Below are 27,519 nucleotides of genomic sequence, written 5' to 3' on the forward strand. Positions count from 1 at the left end.
GGACTTCTGAAATTTTAATCACTAATATATTTAAAATAAAAATAATTAGTCCATTACAAGTTAAATGTGATACCCAGGAAGTCAAAAGAAGTGCATGAATAAGGAATATTTGTCAAGTGGCATGAAATATGAGAGGCCTGCAGTTGGGTCGTAAGATTTACCAACCTAGTGGTTATCTGTGACCTTCACAAGAGCAGTTTTGGTGAAAGAGTGGGTGTGAAGGCCTGGTTATAGTGGATTTATGAGAGATTAGGAGGATTGAATAGACTGAGTACAGACCACCCCTTGCAGGTGCTCTGTTACAGAGGCTAGAAGAATCAGTGTAATAGCTAATAGGAAGAGCAAGTCCACTGAACGGTATGTTTTTTTGGTTTAGATTTTGGTTTTTAAGATGGGAGAATTAATAGAACGCTTACATGTTGATGGGGATGAGTTAGTGAGGAGAAAAGGCTGACAGTGTAAAAGAGATGCGAAAAATGTATTCATGCCTTAGAGAATGCAACAGGGCTTGGGGTCTAGTACGCAGGTGGGAAGATTGGCTCAAGAAAGACCACAAAAAATATGTCTTTCAAAACACCCAGGAAGGCAGACTGAGTATGAATGCCAGTGATGGGTGAGGAAAGGCAGTGGTGGAGTCTAAGCAAGTTCTCTTCTGATTGCTTTGCCTTTGTCAGTGAAGGAGAGAAATCATGAGCTGAGAGTGGAAATGGGCATGTCAATGGTTTAAAAAAGTATGTGAGGAAGAGTCATCTAAGAGCATGGGCTAGGAATGAACTAGAACAGTGATTTTCGAAGGGTGATCCTCAGGCCAGCAGTATTTACATCACCTGGAAACTTGTCAGAAATGCAAATTCTCAAGACTTATTTCAGACCCACTTCCAAACCTTCTTCTATGGATGAACTTGGCAAATCTTCCAGAGATTCTGACGTACGCTGACATTTCAGAGCCACTGTATGATTTTTGAGTCACCCTACCTACCTTGAATGTCAAGAACATGCAAAGTGAGACCAGTCAGCTATTGTATGGTAGGTTCTTCTCCAGCCAAAATCAGATTTTTTTCTTCGTGGAATAGGTAAATAGTTGGACTTACAGGTTATGGTCATTGTTTTCTAAAATATTAACTGGCAAGTCTATAAAAATTACAGTAATAAATATTGTTATGGGTATCCTCCCACCAACATTCATGTTAAAAGTCCTAACTCAATACCTCAGAATGTGAGTATGTTTGAACATAGAACCTTGAAAGAGTTAATTATGACATCATTAGGATAGGTTCTAATCCAGAATGACTGGTGTTCTTAGAAGAGAAATTTAGGAGACAGAGAAACATGAAGAGGAGAGCATGTGAAACACAAGGTTTATACGGCTATTTATAACCAAGGACAGAGGCCTCAGAAGACATGAGCTCTGCCAACACCTTGATCTTGCACTTCCAGCCTCAAGAACTACGAGGCAATAAATCTTTGTTGTTTAAGCCACCCAGTCGGTGGTATTTTGCTTTGGCCATCCAGACAAATGAATACAAAGATGCCAGGAAAAGATTTCTTTTTCTAAATACTTAAAGTAAAAATCATTGACTTCACTTACCAGATCAGTACTTTAGCCAACTGACTTACTTTAAGTACCTTTAATCCTTTCTGTAAAAGGGAATTATAATAGCATCTATGTCAAAGAGCTATTATGGAGGCAAAATGAGATAATTCATGTAAAGCTTGAGCTTAGTAAGTAACCCACGAAGTACTCAAAAATATCAGTCTGGAAAAAAAAAAAAATGACATCACCTCACAAAAGCACGTGTGCTTGGCCAGGAGAGTCCTTGTCTACAAATCCACAGTTAGAACTCAAATTGCAAAGTCCCTGGAGGAATCATCTGTCAATTTGAGGTGTGTGTTCCCGAGCCTTGTGGCGCTGCCCTTTTCTTATTCTCTGGGATCGATTTCTGAAGCAGCCTAAAGGCCACCAAGCAGGGTTGGGACACCTGGATTGATTTTCTATGGGGACATGGTGGGCCAAGCCCTGTCTGGTTTCTAAACTGATGCTATATTATTTCCTGGTCTCTTATGAAACTGAGCCAGGAAAATAATTTTTATAGGACAGTTAGATTTTCTCTCGTGTAGGTTTATTTAGGGTGCAGGGGAGGGGGACAGAGAGGTACTGAGAGTGACTCCTTTTCATTTCATTTCAAAGCGTATTTTGTATTTCTCCATTTCAAAGTGTCATCACTGAGAAAATACTTAATTGACAACATGATAGTTTCTTATAGCAGACTAAGTCTACGCTTGGGGTGCTATTTACTGTGATCATCACTTCCAAGTGTGGTGCCTTGTTGTATTTTTCCTCCATGAGTGGTTATTTGTTGGTAATGGATTTCTGTAAGCCAAATTATATCCTCCCTTTAAGGATCATTTTGACTGTGTATCTACAACATTCTTTTCAGAAAGGGCTAATTATTATTGACAAGGATGGTAGAGAGACAGATTTTCCCTGTTCTGGGCAATTAAATAACCTTTTGTCCTAGATTATTTTGCACAGGCCTGTCATTGAACCAGTATCCTTGATTTGTGTTTAAACTGAAATAAAAATAAATGTAGGAAGTCTCGGTTTATGCAGAGACCTGTACTCCTATGATCTTAAAACCTTTAAAAAATTTGGCAAATATACCGTTTGTAGATTTCAGACTACTCTTAGGCTCACTCTGTATAAAATAATTATCTGTAAATGCTGTATTTGTCCATTAAGGCAGAAAACCAAACCAGTGGCTTATGACCGATTCAGTACTGGATGTCTGAGAGCTTTGTTCACTTACCAGAGTTTTAGTGATTTTCTTTTGGTTTCATGAAACCTTGGTTTAATAAGGATCTCCATCCAATATTTTCTATATTTGCTCAAAATTTCTTTCCAAGGTAGTATTGGAAAGAAATTTAGCTCTATTTTTGATATTTTCTATTTATGATATTTTCTAGCTCTATTTATGATATTTTCTACAGTGATTAGTGCAATGTTTCTATATTCACAAATCTATTTAATTTTCCTTTTTGATGTAAGATCCAAATTCACATTGTTTTACCCCTACTCCCAAGAGCTCAATTATTATTTCCACAGTTTTCTGTTCTTCCCTGATTTGAAAGGCCTTTCCTACATAGTGTTTTCTCATTTATGCTAAGTAATCTATATCAGATGTCGGCCTGGTTCCACGATTTGTAGCTCTATACTTTTATCACTACCATTCTACCTAGGAACCTTATATTTTTATATATGGTAAGGAGAATCCTCTTCTATTACTCTTTATCAAAACATGTTATTTATTCTGAGCTGTTTATTATTTCAAATACACTTTGACATTATGATTTCTTACATAATCCATGTTTTTGATTATAAAAATTATCACATGTAGAAGGTTATCAGATTAAAATTGAACAGCCTTTTTAATGTTTTAATCCTATCCTAGGATTAAACAATGAACAATTCTGTGAGGGTACTTATGGACCTTTTTCTAAGCATTTGCATATTATGTGCTACCAAAATAGAGATTTTGTATTTACATGAATTATAATAATATACAAACATATTTTTTCAATATATATCTATTAAACACTTACCCATTATGTACCAGGTACTTGGATACATCAGTAACAAAGACAAGCTGAGGTCACTGGGTTGTAGGGCTTACATCCTAGTGGAGAAAAGCAGGCAATTAAACAACACACATAATGTACAATGATGCCATTTAATATTGTAGAATGTGTTTAAATGCTGTGGAAAAGCAAAGTAGAATAAAGAGGGTGAGAAGTTATTGTATGTGGAGTAAAAAGTGTTGCAATTTTAAATATGATGTTCAAGCCTCTCCCTTGAGAGAGTCAGATATGAACAAAGACCTATAGATGGTGTCTCAAAAGTTGGTATTAGCATTTATATATTGAGGTATTTTCTTGTGGGCACATGTTCTTTGCATTGCTCTTTAATATTTTACACTAACTAATGGAGTACAGACGATATAAAAGATACAGTGAGCAACATTTATTTACTAAACATAGAAGTATATAATCCAAATTAAGAATATATTCATTATTTTCTAACATTAGGGAGATATATTGATTTTATTCTCTTTAAAGCCTAAATGTCTTATAAGGTTTACTACATAATTTTTCTTGGAGTTATTTGCTGTTTAAGAGAAGATTTAAGCCAAAAGAATAAATACATAACCGTAGCGTTGTTTAATCATTTTGCCTGGTGGTGAGCCGGTTTGCGTGCTGTGGGTGGTAGGAAAGTAACCCTTTCCATTGTTTCCCAAATCTTATACTCTGCCTGTTTGTAATCTGGCCATGCTCAGCAAATAAACGTTTGCATACATTTCAAGAGACACAGTTTTTTCTTTTTGAAATTCTGTGAGGTTGTTCATTTTCTCTCCTGAGTATTTGTGTAGACTTTGTTTATTTGTTTGTTTTATGTCCTCTCTGCAACATTAGTGTGCTATGCTGCATTCAACAAATGGCGAGGGAATTCAATATAAGACTTTTCCAAATTCAATATTTTATGTGCAAATCATGGATAAGCATTCTCTCGAGCATTATGTAGAACACTGGGGATTTGTCTGAACTCTTTGCTCAGTTTAAGATTTATTGATACCCTTCCCACCACGTTCTCTCAGATTTCCTCATTCACTTTCTAGATGCCTGTTTTTACAAAGACCAGCTAAGTATTGCCTTCTCCACAAAGTCTTCATTACCTCTTCAGACCCAGAAATCTCTTTTCTCTGAACTCATGTGCGTGCATGGGTGCTAAGTTGCTTCAGTTGTGTCCAACATTTTGCAACGCTATGGACTGTAGCCCTTCAGGCTCCTCTCTGTCCATAGATTCTCCAGGCCAGTATCCTGGAGTGGGTTACCATGCTCTTCTCCAGGGGATCTTCCCAACCCAGGGATTGAACCCAGGTATCCTGCATTGTAGGCAGATTCTTTACCATCTGAGCCACCACTACACCCAGACCACATTTCCAGTGACACCTTCCAGAATGCCATTTACTGCTTATGCTTTGGGGGATTGCTATTTTGAGTGGTGGCTCTCTGACTAGATTCCAAGCATTTCCATTTATATCTAAGATGACTTTTTATTTCCTTGCCCACATCATCCAAACCTAGAGATCCTTCTACAGAACAGCTGCTCAACAATCAATGTCCATTGTTTAGGGGGTGATGCCTAGTTCACACTTTCAGGGAAGGGTAGGCAGGGTGGCCCTTGTGTTCTGTTTCAGGTAACACATGAGTTTCTGCTCCACTCTGATTCCCTACTTTCTTATACTTAAGTTTTTAGAGTGATGTTGGCAAATATCACAGCTGTGCCTGGTGGGCTATGGTGAATGCATAGTCCACTATGAACACAAGCATTTCTGAAAAGAAAATATATCAGGAAGAAGCCCAGATTCTTCTCCCTTCTGTGCTCAGATTCTTTACAAGATGGAGCAAATGTGCTGTTTTACTTAATCTACCCTGGAAAGGAAAGTGACGCTTTAAAGTTGATATTATAGTGTCTCAAAACCCATTGATCCAGAATCTACATCACTTTTATAAATCAAATCTGCTAGCAAATCATTATCCCCTGACATTATCAAACAGATTTCCAAAATTCATGTTAGTTATATTTTATCAGATGGGGTCTGTGTTTTGAAAGAGTTTATTATAACTATATTTGATAAAAACAAGTATGTAGAAATAGCATGTTTTGAAAATATATTTTAATGTTATAGCTTCATTATATAGATCAACAGATCATATATAGTAAACAAATAGCTACTTCATAATAACACTCAAGTGTTTTTACTAAAATTTAAATAAAATTATATTTTGTTCATCATCCAGGTTGCAGAGATGTAGTACTTTCAATACGATTCTGAGGTAAGACTTTTATTTTGCTGTCAGATTTTATACAAAACTCAGTTCAGTTCTCTAATTCCCAGGGAAGGTGGAAATCTCGTTGGATTTGAAATTTATGGATGAGTTTTTTTTTTTTTTAAGTTTATGGGAAGTTTGCTACAATCAGATTAAAATAAGATACCCAGGAAAGAATTCTGTGCACAGTCCTGAGGCTTGTTTAATACAACATATATACAGCTCTAATTCTCAGAGGATAGCTTAGAAATGTAAGAAAGTGAGACCTACAAACCTCTTTTTAAAATGATACTGCACCTACCTTAGAATTGTATCCTTCTGGAAGATTATTTATTGAAATAATTGTAGAAGTTGACAATTTTTTCCAAGAAAGTTAGAGAAGTTTCTTTTGTGTTTTATTTATAGTAGAGACAGTCTGAGAAAAAGGTCTCCATTGACCTAGATTTGCTGTTTTCCTCTATGCCAATAATTCAAAGAACCCAAATTTATGCTTATGACACCATCTCATCATAAATAACAATATTCCTGCATACATACTACAGTGCTCTTCAAGAAGCACAAATCATTTTCACACACATTTTCTCATTATCTTCCTATTACCCCTAAATTTCAGGGATGTGGAAATTGAGGTAGAGAGCATAGAGAGTAGTGGAATTACTTACCCCCAAACCTGTACTATGCTAAGTGAAAAGCTCTGGAATGAATTCCCTAAGTGCTCTCTGTACTGGCAGTTCTGTTCTTCCCCATAGCTTTGCTGGGATGTGTTTCTGTATAAAGTACCCCATGCTTTAAATAATTGAGTGTATGTGTGTATATATTTAGGCCAATTGAACACTTACCTAATTTATTTACCGTAGCCACAATGTCTCATTTGGGAGATTAATACCTCACCAATGCTCATCCAGGAAATGTAAATTATTTTGGTTAAAGGAAAGCTGCTTCCTTTATGGATTTATGGAATTTGACTGTTAGAATCACAACCCTGCCATCTTTACCATTGGCATGGGCTTTGTTAATTTATTTTGCCAAGGGCAAGATTTATACACATGAACCACTTTTATTCTAATAATGAATGCATTACTTTCCCTCAAATGTACAGTGAAAAATTACTATGAAGTCATTACACTGGCTCAGCTGATGGAACTGAGGTGAGGAAATAGTTCTTTCAAAAAAATTTTTTTTTAACTATCTTAAGTGCTCAGTCTCTTACAGGTGTGGGAGTTGTACTCACAAGCCATTCTGAAGAGAAATCTCATTCAACCTTCTGAGGAGACATCTTACTTACTCACCATTTAACCCTTTTATGTAAGTAATTGGCAAGTTAAAAAGTCCAATTCCTAGACTCCTTTGCAGCTAGGTTCTGTCTCTTAGACACTCTTAGATGAGATCCAGAAATCACAAGCGAGGCAGGGGCCATTTTCTTGCCGGTGTTGCAGCTGGCAGATAAGTTCTGACAGTTGTGAGGGGTCATAGTGGTGCCACACAACATTTTAGGGTCTAGCTGTCAGTGTCCTGAATGGGAAGGGCTATGGTCACTGCAGTGACTAGAATCAGGAGCAGTAGCTGCTGCCTGTCATTTAGGTTTCATATATAGTGGCATGACCTTAAAACTGAAAGTTTAAAAGTAGTCTGTTCTTCTAGCCCTTCCAAAAATTTTGTAAGCACACGGATCCTTGATTGAAATCACTTTCTGCTTGATATGTTCTCAGTGGTTTTGGAACTTGACTGAAGCAATAACTGTTCTCTCATTTGTAAGCGCTGAGAAGTAGATAACAGAGAGCTGGGTTATTTTAGTGTGGAAGATCAGGCCTATTTGGGTACAAGTCCAGGTTTTGCAGGTTAACTCTGAAATTTTGGCTCTATTTTTCATCTTAAAAATGAATCTCAGAATGCCAACTTTACAGGGTTTGTGAATACTATAAAATAATGTTTATAAAGTGATGAACTAGTTTGACTTGGCTATGATAATATTTTAAAAAATATTTTTACTAAAATTAAGTTATGAGAATACTTATCATCACAAATAATTGGAAGGTAATATGTAGGATGAGCTCCAGAAAGCAGCATGGCTTAACTATGTCAAGATGACTCAATGATGTAAACAGGCCAATGGCTTTTTCTGAAAATAAAACTTGATTGAATTCTGATGACTTTTGTGCTACAATGGCTGAGAGTTGTCACAGAGATTGTGGACCATCAAGTCAGCTAAGCTACTCTCTGGCCCTTTGCAGACAAGTTGTCTCTCTAAAGAGTGACACTGCTCTCCTTAGCAGTCATTTCATTCTAAGGAGGGATTCCTTCATGTCCACAAATGGGTGCCAGCAATGATCAGAACGAGAGAGAGAGAGACAACTGTGTTGCCCAAGTATGGCACTGTCTGTCCCTTTGGTTTGAATGCACCAAATTAGATTGCACAGTCACTCCTGGACCAATAACTGTTGTCAGGAGTTCCCTTTAGCATGAATGGCTTTGGACGAAACAGAATTCCACTCTGGAGCAAATATTGACTGTGTAATTTCTTATCATATTTACCTGCATTCTTATCATTATAACACATTGTCACTAAGTTGTTTTTACATCATTACTGACTCTTCTGCATCACCTGTTTGAAGAAACAGGCCCCCTTCTCTATTAGCTTGATGACTGATGCACAATAGATATTGAATAATATGTGTTGAAAAATTGGAGGTCCTATAAAAAATAATGTTTATTCAGCAACCACACTATTTACCACAAACATCCAACAAAGTTGTTGATAACATCATAGGTACTCAGTCAGTATTCCTTTCTTTGCTCAGCAATGATGATGCTTACTTGGGTAAAGCCAAATGAGCACCTGGCTGGGAGTTGGAAAACATGTCATTTCATACCAACTCAAGCTAAGTCTAGAAAAAATTAATTTCTCCACTGATGTATAAAGGGCTATGGTTTAAAAAATATCTGAGGACTATTCTGACCATTAAATAAAACTATTCAATAATCAAAAGTTTTATATTTGTCTAGTATCTTAGAAATATATATATATTTGTCTAGTGCATTAGAGTTTTCAAATTGATTTCCAAGTGTATTAGTAGGAAACTTGTTTATTTCTTGGTAGATACTAGGAATGAAAGTCAACCAGAGGTGGTATATAAACGCTGTCACAGAGCATCTTATTCATTTATTTATTCAGCACATATTATTCAATGTCTACTGTGCATTGAGTACTGAGCTAAATAGAGAAGGGGCCCTGATCTCATAAGAGTTTCTTTCAAATAGATGATGCAGAAGAGTCAGTAATGATGTAAAAGCAACATAGTGACAATGTGCTGTAAAGATAAGAAAGCAGGTAAATATGAGAAGAAATTACAACAGATGAGAGGGTCAAACTAAACCTCTGTGAGGGCATCTTTCATCTGTTAAGATGTGAACATGTAAATCTAGAGAAAGAAAGTCCCTTTCCTTTTTATATATTTTGCCTGATTTCTAGGTTCCATTGGCATAGTTATAATTTTACATTTCTCCCCTAAGAGTTTTCTCTGTTAAAAAGCTCTTACAAAATCTTCCCTTGGGAAAATGTTATTTGTTGGAAGAAGGGAGGTTGGGGAAGGGGAAATTTTAAAATGGTTTTTGAGTTAATAATTATAGAGCTATGTTTCTGAAGGTTGTAAATTCATCTTCAGCCATTATAAAAGTTAAGCTCATGTTTTCTAATTTTGGGAGCATATTTTAGGCAGTAGAAACTGAAGTACCCAGAGACCTATAGCAATATCTTTATATGCCAGTCAGATTGCATGAAGAGTCACAGAAACAGCCAATCCTGGGTAACATGATTTTTTTAAGCTCCAGAGAAAGGAACAAAGTAAAAGAAGCAACAGTAGTATCTTCCAGCAGGGAGTCTAAACCAAAAATGGAGTACTCATTTGTGGAGTGTCCCTGCATTTCCTGTTTTCTCCTCTTTCCTGAAATGTTGTTGATGATGTTACCATTGAGTTAATCCTTTTGTCTCAAGAGTGTCTTATGTTTCATTTAATGAACTTCATTCATGCTTCTTACTCTTGAAGCCCTAAAACCTTGTTTCCATTTTTAATCTGTTTTTCAAAGCACCTTATAAGCATATTTAGACATTTGAATATGTTGTTAATATGACACTTGCAAAAAAAAATATGTTAGTCTAAGAAATACAAAAGCAGTGCGGGAAAGAATAATCCTGCCTCCTGGCAAAATTGACCCAGTTAATGTTTGTAATGATTGGTTTGCAGGGATTTTTAGAAAAGTCAGTTTGTCTTATCTGTGTCTGAGTCTACATGGTGCAGAAGCAAATGATTCATTCAGTTGATATGGTGACTTTCTCCCCTGCCTCAGAAAAAAGTCAACTTGGTTTGTATCACAGCTCCCATGGCAAAACTCTGAATATATAACTTAATTCCTATTGCATAAATGATTAATTTTTTTGAGGTCATAAACATATTTTGAAAATAAAAATAAAAAAGATGAAATTGATTGGAAAATCATATAAATAATAATAGTACTAAAAGATTTTGCATGCTTACAGTACATTAGGCTCCACCATGCAAAGATTGTTTGTGTAGATAAACTCTTTAGAAATTCTAAATCCAGATGTTAAATAGCACCCATACCCTTTGATGACTACACCCATCTCCATATTGACATGAGGAAGGGAAAAAGATGATCATGACTATTACCATTTGACAGATCACAAAATTGAGCTTGAAGGAGAATTTGAGTAACTTTCCCAAAGTCATAAATTCATGAAGTTGGGTTTCAGACTCAGGTCTCTATAATACCAAGCTAGAGCAGGACACTTACTCCAATGTGCTTTTGCATCATCCATCATGTCTGGCACATGGGAAATTCCTGCAGTTATTTGCTGATTGAATGAAATGACAGTAATACACGTGAAAACTGAATGGAATTACTAAACTATCCTTCTAACTTCCAATTCTTAATTATTATCCCTCTAAGAGTTACAGTGCAAATGAGGTTGGCAAACTTTTTTAAAAGAACTAGATACTAAATATTTTAGGCTTTTCAGGCTATATGATTTATCATAACTCCTCAACTTCATTCTTGTAGTACTAAGGCAGCCTTAGAAGATATTATAGTAAATGAATGAGCATGGCTGTGTTCCAATAAAACTGTATTTATAAAAATAGGCCAGCTTGTGAGTCTAGCTTGTTGATCTCTGCTCTAGATAAGAAAATCATTCCAATTTCTTAATAAATAAATAAAATAGATACTTTTCTCCCTATGATTTGCAGCACTTGCTTCCTGTATTCCTGTAGGCTGTGCTCACTTTGACTTGAAGTGTCATCGTATATACCCTTTCTGGTATTTATAACTTTCCCTCTCATGGCCTGCTAACTGAACTTATGGGCGTTGATTACAAACTACAAAGAACTGTGATTTACTCTAAAATGCATTTACTTTATGTGTTATTCTTTGAATAAAGCATGGATTAGGATAGGTTCATCCCCTCATTTAAAAATAGCATCTTTTTATTAAAATTTTAATTTTCTAAGCAGCTCTGACATTTCTCAACAGTTCCTTTATCAGAATCCCCTCCGCTGCATCCAGCAGCCAAGCTAAAATGCTTTTTATTACTGGTCTTTTTTATTTCTCTATATGACTCTCTAAAAGCAATACCCAGCTAAGTGTCACCCAGGCAACCAGTCCACTTAAATTACCTTCTCTCTTGCCCTGAGCCTGTCCTCAGAAGAAAAGATGCACACCCAAAAGCCTTATTTGAAACTTTCAGACAGGAAGCCAAGCATTTGGGGAGTCACTCTGGACTATTTGTACGGCTTTAAACACAATCAAGGATAAGAAAGCAATATGGGTAGGCGGGAGAAATAAAAGGTAACACACAGGTTGGGATACCTTGTATTTGATAGCATTTTTATAGCCTGTAAAACATTCCTATATCTTATTTGGTTTGTCACAGATATCTTCCTGAAGTTTGAGACCCTTTGAAATTTTGAAAACATGTAGATTCCAAGGGGGAAAGTGGGCTATCAGCATACTTGGGAAGCTACCATATTCTAGGAAGTTAGAAATCCTTTGACATCAAAACTCCGTGGTGTTTCTATATTATCCCATGAGAGAGTTTTGTGCAAGTTTAGTGTTAAGCCTGAAACTGTCATAAAGCTTATTACTAAAATTATATATAATATATATGTATATATTTTGAAATGACTTAGCATGCACACATATGTATATATTAGTCATGACTATATTGTATTTTCTTGATGTTTGCTGAACAGTTATATGTAATTGTCATGCATAGTCTTATTTCTACGGAAAAATGATTTTCTGCCTAACTCTAGGCACAAAGTCTATTTTCCCATGCCAGTAGTGGCAGCACATTACCTAGTGAAATTCAGACAGAATCTCCATGGGACAGTAGATAAAGGAGTTCAGGCAGTATAAACATGACAACTCACAAGTAAAGAACCTCTGCACTTCTGAGTAACAGAAAATATTTTTCAAAAATTTTCTGGGTAAGCGATAGTAGATAAATGGTACTCATGTTACATAACCTTCTTCCCTGCTCATGGCAGAGATTACACCTGCTACCTGCTGTAACCAGAGAAGGAGATGGTGTAACATGAGTGTCATTTATTTGCTATTACGAATTTTAATATCAGAAGAGTCTTGGGTCAGCCATTAACTTCGTCTGTTGACAACCTTCTTTGTCATCCATCACAGAAGTGACCTCAGAATCCTTAATACAGCACTCTGGGCCTCCAAAGCTAATCAGTAGGATTTTGTTTCACAGCTGAAACCTGCTTGCCAACCTGCTGTAGATGTTCCGAATTGGGTACCAGAGGTCAATTGTCTCATTAATAGGATGGGTTCTGGAAGTGATTCATTCTTGCAAATACATGATGAATGTGAGTTGGGGCCTATTTCTATGGTGAAAAATTTTGTTACACAAAGAGGTCATTCAATTTATATTAACTATGAGTTATACCAGTAGCCATACTTAATTCACTTGTACTTCATTTGGGTCTTCTGCTTTTTATATTTCCCTTTAGCCCTATTGACCAGAATAAAATAAAAATAAAAACAATGAACTTCAGTCTCATTTATTATGCTGAATGTGGCATCTAGAGATAAAGTGGTATGAGGGATAAAGTGAGAGAAATTTTTCCATTAATTTCATAAATGGTTCTTTCAAATTGCTCCTTATTTTTTGCAACTGATTTCATTTCATAAGCAGTATTTCTGTGAAATATTATTTCTACATTTACTTTAGATTTATAAGGAGGCTTTTATATTTCAGAGATATTTTCTTTTTGTTCTGTTTCATGTTTGGGGTTTAGTTTTTGTCTTTGCCTTCAGATGTGTTCTATTCTGACATAGCTATTAGAAACAACTTGACCATGGAAAGTGGCTCAGCAAAAATATGAAGTATCTTGACCCTGAAATCAAATAGTTTAAAAACTGCATTTGACATTTGTCATTTAATACAAGTCCCCAATTTTGAAATTAGCTATTTTCTAGAAGTTTCCTAGTAAATCAATTGTTTAACAATTTTACTTTGATTTTTAGACTAACTTCTAAAGCCTAATTAACACATGATATTGTTTAAGAGTTCGTATGTAATGAGGAAAAATACAATAGTATAACAATATGAATACAATTGAATAAAACAGTGTTTTATTTATTTTGAATTTGTATAGCTTAATAAAAAGCCTGCTTAATTAAAGAAGAAGGAAGGTACAGTTGAGATATTTTGCCACGTGGCCTATGGGATCTTAGTTCCCTGAGTAGGGATTGAACCTGTGTCCCCTACAGTGGAAGCACATAGTCTTAACCACTGGATCTCCAGGGAAGCCCTGAGATATTTTATAGAACTTCTGAAATAGAATTCAAGTATTTTTAAGAATGTTTGCACAAGAAGATTTTTTAATTGTATGTAATTACCTTTGAAAATATTTTATTTGCATTAATCTTGTATTTTCTGCTCAAACTAGGGCCATTTCTAGAATTTAAAGAAAAAAAAAAGCAAAGGCAGAATGGAACAGGAATTTTAAGCATGTAAGTGAGGAAGAGTTGAAAAATAGGAGGAAATAGGAAAGATGTCTAAATGTATTTGTGAGTTTGAATCAGGTGAAATCAACAAAGTTGTAAATGATAAAAGTCTGAGAAAAAAGCAAAACATCTATGCGTAAAACCCTTAATTGAAAGGAGACAGGATGTTGAGAGAAAGGTACTTTGGATTACAGTTGACAATCCAATCATGGTTGATATCAGTGGCTTAGGATGAGCTGCTACCTATCTCCAATGAGGGAAGCAGATGGTACGGAGGGAATAGCCACTTTGAAAGACATTTTAACAATTTCTTACTAAAATATACTCTTAACATATGATCCAGCAATCACATCCTTTGGTGTTTACCCAAGGGAGCTGAAAACTTATGTCCACACAAAAACCCACATACAGTTGCTTGTAGCAGCTTTATTTTTAATTGACAAAGCTCAGAAACAATCTAAATGTCTTTCAGTAGGTGAACAGATAAATAAATTGTGGTCCATCCAGAAAATGGAAAATTATTGAACACCAAAAATAAATGAGGTATCAAGCCATGAAAAGACAGGAACATTAAAGACATATTACTAAGTGAAAGAAGTCCATCTGAAAAGGCTATCAACTGTATGATTCTAACTAAACATTCTGAAAAAGTAAAAATGATAGAGACCATAAAAAGATTACTGGTTGCCAGGAGTTCGGAAGGGGATGAGTTAGCAGGTGAAGCACAGAGCATCTGGGGGACAGTTAAACTACTCTGTGCGCTATCATAGACATGACCACGTGTCGTTACACGTTTGTCCAAAGCCATCAGATGTGCAGCACTAAGAGTGAACCATAATGTGAACTGTGGACTCTGGCTAATTATGATGTGTTCATCTAGGGTCATCTAGTAACAAGTATGCCACTCTGGTGAGTGATGTTGATAATGAGAAAGACTATAAAAGAGTAAGGGAAGGGCACATACAGATAATCTTTGTACCTTCCCTTCAATTTTGCCATGAACTTTAACTTTTTTAAAGATGATATAAAGACCAAAGAGAGTAATCCATTATTAGTTGTTCATAGCTGAGGAATGTCAAGCTATTAAGTTTTCATTATCCATTAAGTATCTGCATTTGATAAAAAGATAATGAATGCACTGGTCGGTTTTGTGCATATATGAGGAATGGATCATTTCATCTCTAAGAGAGCCTTACAACAGATATTTCACTGGCATATATAAAAATTGAGTTCCATACAAAACCCGTTGCCAGGTTAGGTTGACTTACTGCCTTGTTCTCTGCATTAGTATCTTTTTAAAAATAATGTTACTCAACCAGTTTCCTTGGTGATGAACACTACTATTCAAAAGCTTTTTTCTTCTCTTCCAGAGTGGAAATCTGATTTTTGTTCAAGAATTTGTTATCGTTGGTACAATGCAAGCTTATTAAGTTACCTCTGAATTTTCCGTGTTTCTTAGGAGCATCAGACAGTTGTCCATTATGAGTGACTGCATCTTTCATGTGTGATTAACAGGAAAATTCTACCTGAAATATCATAAGTTTCACAGATCCATTACTTGAGTCATTGTCCATAGAACTTTTTATTGCTTTTAATGAGCTACTTGAGAATAATCTGATAATTCAGATAAATGTACTATTAAACTATTATTGATTACATTCATTTTCCTTCATCCACTGTTTCTTGCAAATATATATTATATATTATATACCAGGAGCCCCCAACCTCCAGGATCTAATGTTTGATGATCTCAGGTGGAACTGATACAATAATAATAGAAATAAAGTGCTCAATAAATGTAATGTAGTTGAATCATCCTGAAACCATCCCCCTTCTCAGTCTGTGGAAAAATTGTCTTCCATGAAACTGGTCCCTGATGCCAAAAAGATTGGGGACTGCTGTTTTATATAATACATAGTGTAAAATATATGTACACGTGTGCTAAGTTGCTTCAGTTATATCTAGCTTTTTGCAACCCCCTGAACTGTAGCCCACCAGGCTCCTCTCTATATGGGATTCTCCAGGCAAGAATACTGGAATGGGTTGCTGTGCCCTCCTCCAGGGGATCTTTCCAATTCAGGGATGGAACCCAGGTCTCTTACATCTCCTGCATTGGCAGGTGGGTTCTTTACTACTAGTGTAACCTGGGAATAATACATATATATATATATATATATATAGAGAGAGAGAGAGAGAGAGAGAGAGAGACAGAGAGAGAGAGAGACAGGAGAGAAGATTTAAGGGAAAGAGATTAAGAAGATATTACCTTTTTCTGAATTAATTTTATTAAAAAATCTAAACCTGCTGTCTAGGTGCTCTTGGCCTTTCTCAAAATAATCACTTCCTTACTATCAGAAACAAAATAACCAAAATGATTTTGTTCAAATCTAATTATTTTGAGCTTGTTTTCTGGCTCTGAAGCCTCCACAGTGAATAGTCTTGACATGTAGAACACAGCTACCACGTTATATTTTATTTAAAGAATTTCAGAATAGTCAAGAACACCAAGGTCTCCAGATAGATTATTTCTTCCATATTTTCTGAGCAGGGGCTCTCTTTAAAGTGACAAACATGGTCATAACAAAAAAAACTTTGAGAAATTATGACTTCTTAGCTTAATTAAAATTTGCTAACTTAAGGACAGGATTGTATTTCCAGTATATTGTAAATGCATGTTATAAAATGGCATGGTAATTTCCCTAGGTATAGTTTGAAGATGTAGTAATTGTTTCTAATTTGTTAATTGAATAAATATTGTTGGATACAGGTAGAGTTTGTATGGGCAAACTAAAATAGAGATGGACCTTATTATTGAGTAATAATTTGCTAGTGTTGAAGAGATGTTGGTGCCTTAAGAATTTCTGTGAATAGGCATAAGAATATGTGTGTTGATTGTGGGTGCCTGATGCTCATATCAGGGCAAGTGATAGAATTCTCTTTGCATTGTGTTTGGGTGGGAGAGTGTTATAGCAGGGAGGTGACTGGACACTTGGTAGCGGAAGTGTCTTAGCTGCTGAAGCCTCTGCAGCAGGTGGATAGGGCCACCCATGTGGCCATAATTAGCATGCCTCTCCAAGTTCTGCTGGCTGGACATACTCTGTAAGCTAGAGAACAGAGAAACGGCTCGAAAGCCCCCACAGGTCTCAGCACTGACCTGAAGACATCTGAGATTCCTCTCTTTTTTAGTTAGCACTTGGGTGGAAAGAATTAACATGTCTTTTAAAAATACTGAATAGTTTGGTTTCATAACATTTAAAGGATACTGACTATTTAGTGAACAAGATAGTGTGTGTGTGTGTGTGTGTGTGTGTGTGTGCACTTTGTCCTTCTTGTCCTATGCTTTAGTTAGTAACCCAAAGAACTGCATTGTCGTCATTTGGAATAATGATCCCAATCTTATGTAGATGGAATGTCCTAGACAATCACCATAATGTCCTGGATCCAACAAACCTTCTGTGTGGCAAAATGAATGCTGCTGAGCAAGGATAAACCTTTGGAATATGTAGCCAATGACATCATGAGATTTGAAAAATGGGTAAAAAATTCAACAATTAAAGATAATTATCTTTAGTTTAATACTGTGTTTTATATTTAAATTTCATCTTCTGGATTTGGAAAATAAATAATTATTGGTAGAAGGAATCATTATGACAAAAAAAAAAATTAGACTCATGTATTGATGCTTGTTATGTGTCAGTCACTGGGTCCAGCTTGCGATACACTTATTTTCTTATAAAAGCAACTATAAAGAATGCTCAGATAGAGGAAGTGTTCTTAACCTCCTTGCATTGCTGGTGATACCACAGAACAGAGTTAATCCCTTTAGTCCAGACCACACTATTAGGGATTGAAGGCAGAACCTTCGTTACCAGAGCACTTTGTCATGATCATTGTTTATAATTTGTCCAATTATCGTTACATTGCTAAGGATAGTTTTCTGTGAGAATATGAGAAGTTAAGAATGTAAGAATGTTTCTGTGTTTGCTCATGCAGTTTCCTCTACCGTTGTTTTCTCTGTCGATTGAACTCCCTTATAATAATTCTTCCTGATCAGTCCAAAGCTACAGGCTCCAAGAAGTTTGCCTCAGCATCTCCTAGCCATTCTCATCCCATTTGTTGGAGTGATAGCTCAGGAGCATGAACCGTGTTTATCATCTTTGAATCCCCACCCTTCAGCTCTTACCTGTTGTAGGTACACCGTGAACAACGGTTGTAATTTCAGATTATTCCACAGTGCTGAATGTAGGCAATACAGTGTTTCTTGATTTTCAGAGTCATATCCAGCTATAAGTGGAGAATTGGTTGGGAGTGTAGGGGAGAAGGGAACACAGAAAAGGAAGCTGGCCACGATCACGCTATATTTGGATGACTTTACATTTGTGCTAGAGGACAGACCAGAGAAAAGCTTGTCTTCTTCGGGGAGGTGAATGGCCTAACAAAGAGATTAAATGACCTGATCTGGAGTGACTTTGGACAGGAGACAGAGTATCTCTAACCTCAGTTCTTTTATTTTTTCTGAGTTTGACTAGTGAATATATTGTTATTTCTTACTTAGTCAGGTGTGTCTGTCTGTAACTGACATACAACATTTGCTTCATGATTAATTCTTGTTTTCCTCTTTCTCTTATCCCTCAAGGACTATTCTGGGCAGAGATCATATCAGGTAATTTAGTATTTTACAGCAACATTTTACCCTACGCCAGATTTATAGATCAAGGTTTGACTTCTTTGTTAGATTTTTCTTTCTAATCCTGTGTGATTGTTTGTTTGTTTTTAAGTGACAGCTTAACTAACTGTATTGTCAAAAAAAGAAAAATATTGTTTCTGTGACATCATTTATGTGGCCAAATTATACATATACTCATGTAACTTGACTCATTTATGCACTGAAACACAGGCCTTTCAGCTGTAATACACTTCTACTCATGCAGTCACCAGGTATACAGTTCTTTCAGCAAAAGTTTAGTTTGCTATTTAGCAACATTCTTCCAAACAGTTATCATTAAGGTTCACAGACAATTCGTTAAGAGAAGGCATAATTGAATAGGATCACTTTTTTAAATGGCCAACATAAAAAGAAAAAATACTTGAGTTTATCAGTTTAAGCAAGATTGTTTACAAATTGTTGTGAAGATCTTTGTGACCTTGCTTTTTTTTGTGGGCAACTGTGGCCCCTACATTTGTGGAATTTAAGGAAAGGTAAAACAAATCGGTGTTTGACACATCATAAAGTTTATGAACAGGGTAGACATGGGTTTGCTCACCAAACCTCAGAATATTTGAAAGTTTATACAAGTTTCTGAATTCCTAACATATTTGTAATGAGGACTGAGGTACATAATTGACTTCTTGAAGTTAACACAAAGATAAATTCTGTCCTCCCACAAAATTTTCCAGAATGTCCCTGTCAAAGTTAAAAACGTACAGAGTAGCCCATCTATCTCTAAAAAATTCCATATCTCTTTTTCTTAATAGAAATGAAATACTTCTTTGAAATTAAAAGTACTTATGGTGAATTTTTTCAAATTAATCTCTTACATGTATAATTTGCAATTATTCTAGCTTTTTCATTGAATGGTTCTTTAAATTCTATAGTGCTTTATAATTTTAAAAGTTTAAGACCCTTGATATCATATAATCCCATTATAATTTGCAATTCTAAAGGCAGGAGCAGGGCTCAAAATCTGAGTCACAGTAGACTCTTAATGGAGGCTTGTTAAACAAATGGATCAATGAAAGGGAGAAAGGAAGCAAACTTCAGAGACAGGAAAGCAAGGTGATCCAGTGGATTGCAGTGCAGGCTTCCTATTCATAAATTTTAACCAGTGACTGTGGCTTTAATTCAGTCATATATAGCCACCACTCTAGTGTGGTTCTTTAGTCGCTAGGTCATGTCTGACTCTTTTGCAACCCCATAGACTGGAGCCAAACAGGCTCCTCAGTCCATAAGATTTTCCAGGCAAGAATACTGGAGTGTGTTGTCATTTCCTTCTCCAGACAATCTTCCCAACCCAGAGATAGAACTCACACGTCCTGCAGTGGTAGGTGGATTCTTTACCACTGAGCCAAAAGTACAAATGAGGTAATAAAATCTGGGTGAAATTGGTGCTTTATTGACATTGATTTCACTACTTTTATTAATTATTTTAGTTACTTTATTCACAATTACATTTTTTATTTTGTTTACTTTATTCACTGTTGTCTTTCCTTATGCTTTCTCATTTGCCTTTTAGTTGTACCTACTGACTTCGAGTGAAGACACTGTGGCATGGCCAGTTACAGCTAGCTATGGTTCTGTCTCTACTGTTGGTTGCAGCTGCCACTGGGATAGCAACCTTTGGGTCATCACCTGGGTCAGAATCCTCGTCTGGATCAGAGGCTATGTTTTATCCTGGAATGGACACTGCTTATATTTCACAGTCTTTTTCTCTAAAGGCAATATTAAATGACACTAAAGCTTGAGATTTTAAAATGTCTCAAAAGCTATAGGATACATGGTTTGGTACTTAAATTTGGTACTCATATATGGCACACCCAAAAGTCGCATAATTATGAAGTAATTCCAAAGTAACAGTTGGGTCGATCCCCTGAAAGATAATTAGAAATAAGTATCCTAAAGTTGTCACTTATTACATGCAACTTCCATGAATTTATCTTTGTGTATGTTATTCTTCTTTAAGGAAGAAAATTCAAAAGAGATGCTCATCTTAGAAGCAGAGAACTTTAGAAGTCTCTCTTTGCATTCTTTTTAGTTTACTCAGACCCTGGCTCTTTCAGGTTCATTCCTAAGTTTCCTTTTGGAGAAGGAAACGGCAACCCACTCCAGTATTCATGCCTGGAAAATCCCATGGACCTAGGAGACTGGTGGGCTACAATCCGTGGGGTTGCAAAGAGTTGGACACGACTGAGCAGCAGCACCATCAATCCAACTCAGACAGGGGCATGAAATCTATGTTGCTAAAGTACCGATACCTGCATTTGGATTCCCAATTTTTTGTCTGACCTTCAAACCTGCTTTATAGAAAGAGCCTAGCTCTTTAACCAATAGAGTCCTAGAAAAACATCTGTCTCCCTCAGAAGTATTTCTTCACAGGTCAGACAATCAAGAAGACGTCAAATACCAAATCCAGGGTAGCTTTTCAGGACAAAGTGTGAAGCCAGTCTTGAATCTACAGTCTGTTCACATTTTCAAACAAACAAGGTTACCTTTTGAGGAGAAGCTAGTTACTTTTAAAAATTTTGGTTAGGAAGTAATAACACCTATTAAAAAAAAGACTGATCTACAAGTAAATGTTGAATTTTTCATAGGCTCTAGCAATCGCTATTATTATTGTTCAGTTGCTAAGTCATGTCTGACTCCTTGCAACCCCATGTACTGAAGCATGTCAGACTTCCCTGTCCTTCACTATCTCCCGGAGTTTGCTCAGACTCAAGTCCTGATTCAGTCATGCCATCAACTATCTCATCCTCTGTCAACCGCCCCCTCTCTCTGACCTCAATCTTTCCCAGCATCATGGTTTTTTACAGTGAGTCAGCTCTTCACATCAGGTGGCCAAACTATTGCAGAATCAGCTTCAGTACTTCCAATGAATATTCAGGGTTGATTTCCTTCAAGATTGACTGGTTTGATCTTCTTGCTGTCCAAGAAACTCTCAGGAATCTTCTCCAGCACCACAATTCAAAAGCATTAATTCCTCAGTGTTCACCCTTCTTTACGGTCCAACTCTCACATCTGTACATGAATCCTGGAAAAACACCATACCTTTGACTCTACAGACCTTTGTTGGCAATTTTTAATATATTGCTTTCTAATATACTGTCCAGGTTTATCATTGCTTTTCTTCCATGGAGCAAGTGTCTTTTAATTTTGTGGCTTCAGTCACCATCCACAGTAATTTTGGAGCCCAAGAAGATAATATCTGTCACTGTTTGCACTTTCTCCCTCTATTTGCCATGACATGATGGGACAGGATGCCATGATCTTAGTGTTTTTTTTGAATGTTAAGTTTTAAGCCAGCTTTTTCACTTTCCTCTTTTACCTCCATCAAGAGACTCTTTTACTCTTCACTTTCTACCATTAAAGTGGTATCATCTGCATATCTGAGGTTGTTGATATTTCTTCCGGCAACCTTGATTCCACCTAGTGCTTCACCCAGCTTGCATTTCACATGATGTACTCTGCATGTAAGTTAAATAAGCAGGGTCACAATATACAGCCTTGATATACTCCTTTCCTAATATTGAACCAGTCCATTGTTCCTTATCTGGTTCTATCTGTTGCTTCTTGTTCTGCATTCAGGTTTCTCAGGAGACAGGTGAGGTGGTCTGGTATTCCCATCTCTTTAAGAATTTTCCAGTTTGTTGCGATCCACAAAGTCAAAAGCTGTAGTGTAGTAAATCAATATTGTAATGAACATTAAAAGACAAACATTATCTATCAGCTTATTAAAATCAGTAGCATTAACCAAAGGGATTTACAAATATTAAATACATTTTCCCATAAAAACATAAATAATGTACCCAGGTTCTGACTTTTTTGAAGGTCGATGTGAAGCAGAAGAAATATTCATTACTATTTCTGTCTGGATCGAGATCTGAACCAAGAGAAGTTGATTCATTTACAAACAAAGCTATGAATCATTCTGTATTGTCTGATATATTTTCTAAATTTAGGATGCAATTCATTATCTAAATCCTTGCACGTTTCAGGATTTTTGCCCTTTGTTCTTCAATGTGTAAAAATAAAATAAAAAGTCTCTAAATCCATAGCACAATGTAATATGATAAAAAGCTCTTTGTTTTAGAAAATTACATGTCAGTACTGTGTAATCTATGGCACCAATTAACCAACAACGATAATTATAAGTTTTCAAAAATCTAGCAAATTTGTTGCTATATTTTGGAGATGATGTTGATTGTTTTCATATTCTTTTGAGATTTTTTTCCTTTACTTCATTTTATAAGTGCCCCCCCTTTTAAGGGCACGAAGTTATTTATTGCAATAGTTGTTTTAGGAATTGGCAAACTGTGAAACCCTAGATGGAATGGCAGAATAGCTCCTCAAGGAGGGAATGGACTTTATTTATTCTTGGTGAGTTCCAAATACACAAAAATAAAGGGCTTGCCAGTTGCCAGTGGGAAGTGAACATAATTATGACTTCACAGCTGCTTCTCCTAAAGAAAAAGGTGAGAGAGAGAAAAAAAGTAAAGAGTCATGCTATTTTGTACTGCATCTAAAAAGAATATGCACAAAGGGAATATATTTATGCCAGATATAAGAAACCATAATCAAAGTAATACTGTACTACCAAACTCATGCCAAGAAATTCAGAAATCTTAACTTGGCAGACTATAAATCAGAGATGTGCATCTACAGTAGTGTAGTAAATAGAGCAAAGTATGGAAAATCGAGGACCTTAAATATGTTCCTACTAACCTATCTCCCCTGACGCAATCTTTCAGCAAAATTGTCATCATCTGCTTTACTGGCTTGACATTTGCAAAGTGACCCTGCTAAGAGAAGAATTCAGAACCTGATGAGCCTGACTCCAAAGTGGTTGGTCTCAAGGAAGGACCTTTGGAAAATTTTGCTTGAGACTTTGGATGTTAAACTTTATGAGTGCTATGAGATAGCCAAGGTTACTATTCACTCCTGCCAGGATTGATACATTGTTTAATTTGTAAGAGTTTCTGGCAACTTTTCCTGTAAATGATTGCACTGTAACTATTTTAGACTGTTGTAGGTTATGTCTTTGTCACAACTACTAGACTCTGCTCTTGTAAAGCAGCCAGAGGCAACATGCAAATAAATAGCAAGGAGGCTGTATTCCAAAACTTTATTTACAAAAACAGGCAGCAAATGGATTTGGTCCTAGGGCCATAGTTTGCAATCCTTTGATCTAGAAACTTCTGATTGTAAAGCTGGAGCTGCAATAGCCAAATGGTTATGTGAATTTTTATCAACAGTAATATTTAATGCCATTGGGGCTTTTAAGACTAATTACAAACTCTGAGTAATTTCCTTAAGATTTTTTGTCAGTGGAGAGATAGGCACCAGCAAAGAGCAATCTTTTATCAAAAATACTTGCTTCTTTATAAAGTCATTCTTTCAAACAACTCCATATAGGAGTTTATATTGAAGCCCAATTTCCAAATATTTGTATCTTCATTGGTTCTTAGCAGATGTGACAAATAATAAGAAAAGATGAACACTCAGCCTGATTTCAGTTTAGATTTTGGGGCATGGAGAAAGAAGATGCTGGTTCTATCAGAGTTAATTGCAAATTTGCTTCAGAAATTCTCAAAAAAAAAAAACAGTCTCTTTAATCTGCCTTCTCATTCATAGGCTTCTCATTCAACCTTCTGAAGAAATGTCAAATTATCTGAGTGATAACTACAGGTGAGTCCAGGGTAATGTCTTTCCTTGGTTTTTCCAGTAATCTGCTATTGACCTCTATATGCCACTTAACTTCTATTTGATCTATTTCCCAATTTATAAAATAAAGGAGAATAAAGAGATGTCTGTAAAGTGGTTTGAAAGCCCGAGTAAAAGGCCCTCTGAAACACATGATGGCTGAGCTTCAAAGAGTCAGGAGGATACTCTGGCTATTGAGAATATATTTTAAATCATGTAAGTGGACACAATGGTAATTTTGTGAATGTCATATTACTCAGCAGTATTCCAGAGGGTCAACTAGATAAGGATGACATAAAAGTTCAATATTAAAATTAAGCCTTTTAATTAAAATAGATTTAAATAGAATATATAGAAGGAATGAGTTTTAAATTGAAAGTTGCTATTTTGTGATGTCAAAATAGATATAAAATCATGTAGACATTCTCAGTCTGTTTTATATAGTTGAGTTATTCCAGCTTTTTAAACAAAATTATGTTTCACTTGCTTTTTTTTTTAAACTCCATTTCCCTCATGTTGTCTTCTTTCCTTTGGGAGACATAACCTTGAACATTTTAAATAATCCCAATCATACTATAAAATTAATGTCATAGAAGCAGCATAAGGTGGTGGAACTATACTGGGATCAGTATCAGAATATGGGTCTGTATCATTTGCATTTTCTAACCTTTAACTACTCCATCAATACAGATAATAATAATAAGTTTGCAAGAGCTTTTACAGGAGACTAAACAAGATATCAAATGAGAAAATATTAACAGTATGGATGTTCAGTAGCCAATACTCAAATTTGAGTCAGAGTTTGAATGAAGAGTGCTGAGTAAGTGAAATACTCAGACTTGGTAATTTCTCTAATAGAAAAAAGAGAAGGAGCAAATAATCATAGTTTTCTTAACAAACGAAGAGTTAGCATTGGGACAGCAATTTTCATTGTGTCTTAATATTTTCAATGAAAGATGTTTAAATCTCTTGCTCCTATCAAAATGGTGAAGATGAAAAGAATGGCCTTTCGTGATTCTAACTACCTCCTTAGAGACCCTTTCAAGGCCCCATATGAAATCTGGATGATAATTGAAGCATCTCTGAACCCAAAAAGACTATGGATTATCTGGACATTAAAAAATGTTATAGATAGACTCATAAATATACCAACATACCTGAACTCATCTCCGAAGCAGACAAGGGACCTGCTTAGAAGTAGGACAGAGGTAAAAATGGGAAATTGTGTAAAGCAAAATGAATACTCAAAATAACTGTAATGACTGAAATCACACACACACACATGCAAGTTAAATAACAGAGCCATGGCAAAATGGTCATAGCTGGTGTTGGTGGGACCCCCATTTGTTGGTTGGTCTTAGATGAATTTTTATACAAATGAGGTATACCCAGGAGGTTATGGGGCAGAATGCTTAGAGGATATGTGGTGTTTATGAAAGGAAAAGAAGGGAGGAGGAGAGAATCAAACTTAAAACAAGAATCACCTGATGTAAGTGTTGGAGTTCTGAGATTTTGTTCCCATTTATCTGGTGGTAAGAAGAAAGACATGAAGAAAAGTGATTTTGGCACTCATAACTGATTTGGGATGGACACAAGGGAAGCGCAGAATAGTTTGTGGATATTTTTTCCTCCCCTTTAATTATTTTAATTGTACTTTGGATAAGCTAAAAATTGGTTCTGAGAGTCTAATCAAGCTGTTTTTGAACAAAAATGTAGAGTTGATCAGTCTGGGGAAAAATACTTCAGCTACTTATACTAACAGTGCCCATTCACTGGGGTTTTAGGATATAGGCAGTAATTGTTTACAGAATTTTATATACTTGCTTCTTTTATTCTTCATCATATATCCATAGGGTTGATACTATCAATATCTCCATTTCCAGATGAAGACAGAGTCCTTGGAAGTCAAGTATCTTACTTGAGATCACACAGTCAATAAGAGAATGCACCTGGAATTAGAGCTAACACGGCCTTACTCAGGCTCATATCCTGTCTGGTGGGAGTGCTGAGTCAAGAGTGAGAAATGGCAAGTCTGGTAAGAGCAGAGGGTGATTCCAAATGGATCCACTGGCACCCATAGTACTCCTTGGGATGCTGGGTGCACAGTTCCTAGATTTTATAGATGCCCAGACCCAGTGGGTCACTATTTAGTTATGATCCTGCATTGCCTCCTAAAGGAATGTGAGTCTGTACTTCCCATAATAAGACAGACTAAATCAGCAGAGGGGCCCTTTAAGGATTCCCTTCCTCCTCCACACTCTGTCACAGTCTACTTGCAAGAAGGGACTTTCCAAAGGAAGAACTCAAAGCACTCAAGGTGGCCATGAATTTCCCCTTGACTCATAGACAGGTACAAGAAATTTGACTCCTAATCACAAGGAAGCAGGAAGTCTCCTTCATGTCTTTTGATCTTTTGTTGCTCTGAGGAGGCCCACATATCATTGTTTTGCCATTTCAGGACATTAAACCCATTTGTTCCTTTATATATCTGCTAATCATAGATGCTGAAATGAAGAAATACAGCCTAAATAAAGACGCCGGCAACAGCTTGCAGGAAGTATTAAAAACAATTCTGCAGAAGGTTAGGAGCCTGGCCTTCTCCATTGTTTTAAAGGTACTCTCTTTGATTGGCCACAAGGTCACTTCAGTACAGACAACAGCAGAGACTTGGAGAACTATTGAGCACTAAATTTTCACAATGAGTCAGCTAGAGGTTATTAAGTACAGAGAATGCCAAAGACATAATATACTGAGAAGACGGGAAACTTGTGCAAGTTGCTTCCTCCATGTCCTGGCAGGCCATTGTCTTTTTGTGCCACTTTCTGTCTCTGGTTTCTGTGGGCTGTGCCTGAGCAGCTAAGAGGAGGTACCTACAGAAAAGCTATGAACTCGGAGGCTGGCTCAGCCAAGTCTGCCCAACAGGCTAGAACCAGAGATGCAGGAAGTCCCTCTCCAAAGGTGTGTGATGACAGGCTCTGATACATTGTCAAATCACCCATCAGAACTTTAGGGAGGCAGAATAGTGTTCTGGTTAAACTCCAGGGTTTGGGGGACAAATAAAACTGGAGTTAATTCCTGATTCTTCATGGGCTAATAATGTAACTGTAGAATAACTCTTTTATCTCTACAAGGCACAGTCTTATTTTGCAAAGTGGAATTTGTATCAGCACTTTCTATATAGA

General features: G+C 36.3%; 1 long non-coding RNA gene across 2 annotated transcripts; it reads left to right on the top strand.

The window, feature by feature from the left end:
- The first annotated feature begins 1,318 nt into the window (after positions 1-1,318).
- LOC133244385 (uncharacterized) lies at positions 1,319-27,519 on the top strand. Of its 2 annotated transcripts, none has more exons than XR_009735391.1 (7): positions 1,319-1,884; positions 5,857-5,892; positions 7,089-7,191; positions 18,560-18,586; positions 24,269-24,322; positions 26,191-26,372; positions 26,839-27,519. It is a non-coding gene; the product is annotated as an uncharacterized LOC133244385 (long non-coding RNA). The 2 variants fall into 2 exon arrangements; XR_009735392.1 differs by having other exon boundaries at positions 26,221-26,372.

This window comes from Bos javanicus, chromosome 3 (genome assembly GCF_032452875.1).
Source record: "Bos javanicus breed banteng chromosome 3, ARS-OSU_banteng_1.0, whole genome shotgun sequence".
NCBI lineage: Eukaryota > Metazoa > Chordata > Mammalia > Artiodactyla > Bovidae > Bos > Bos javanicus.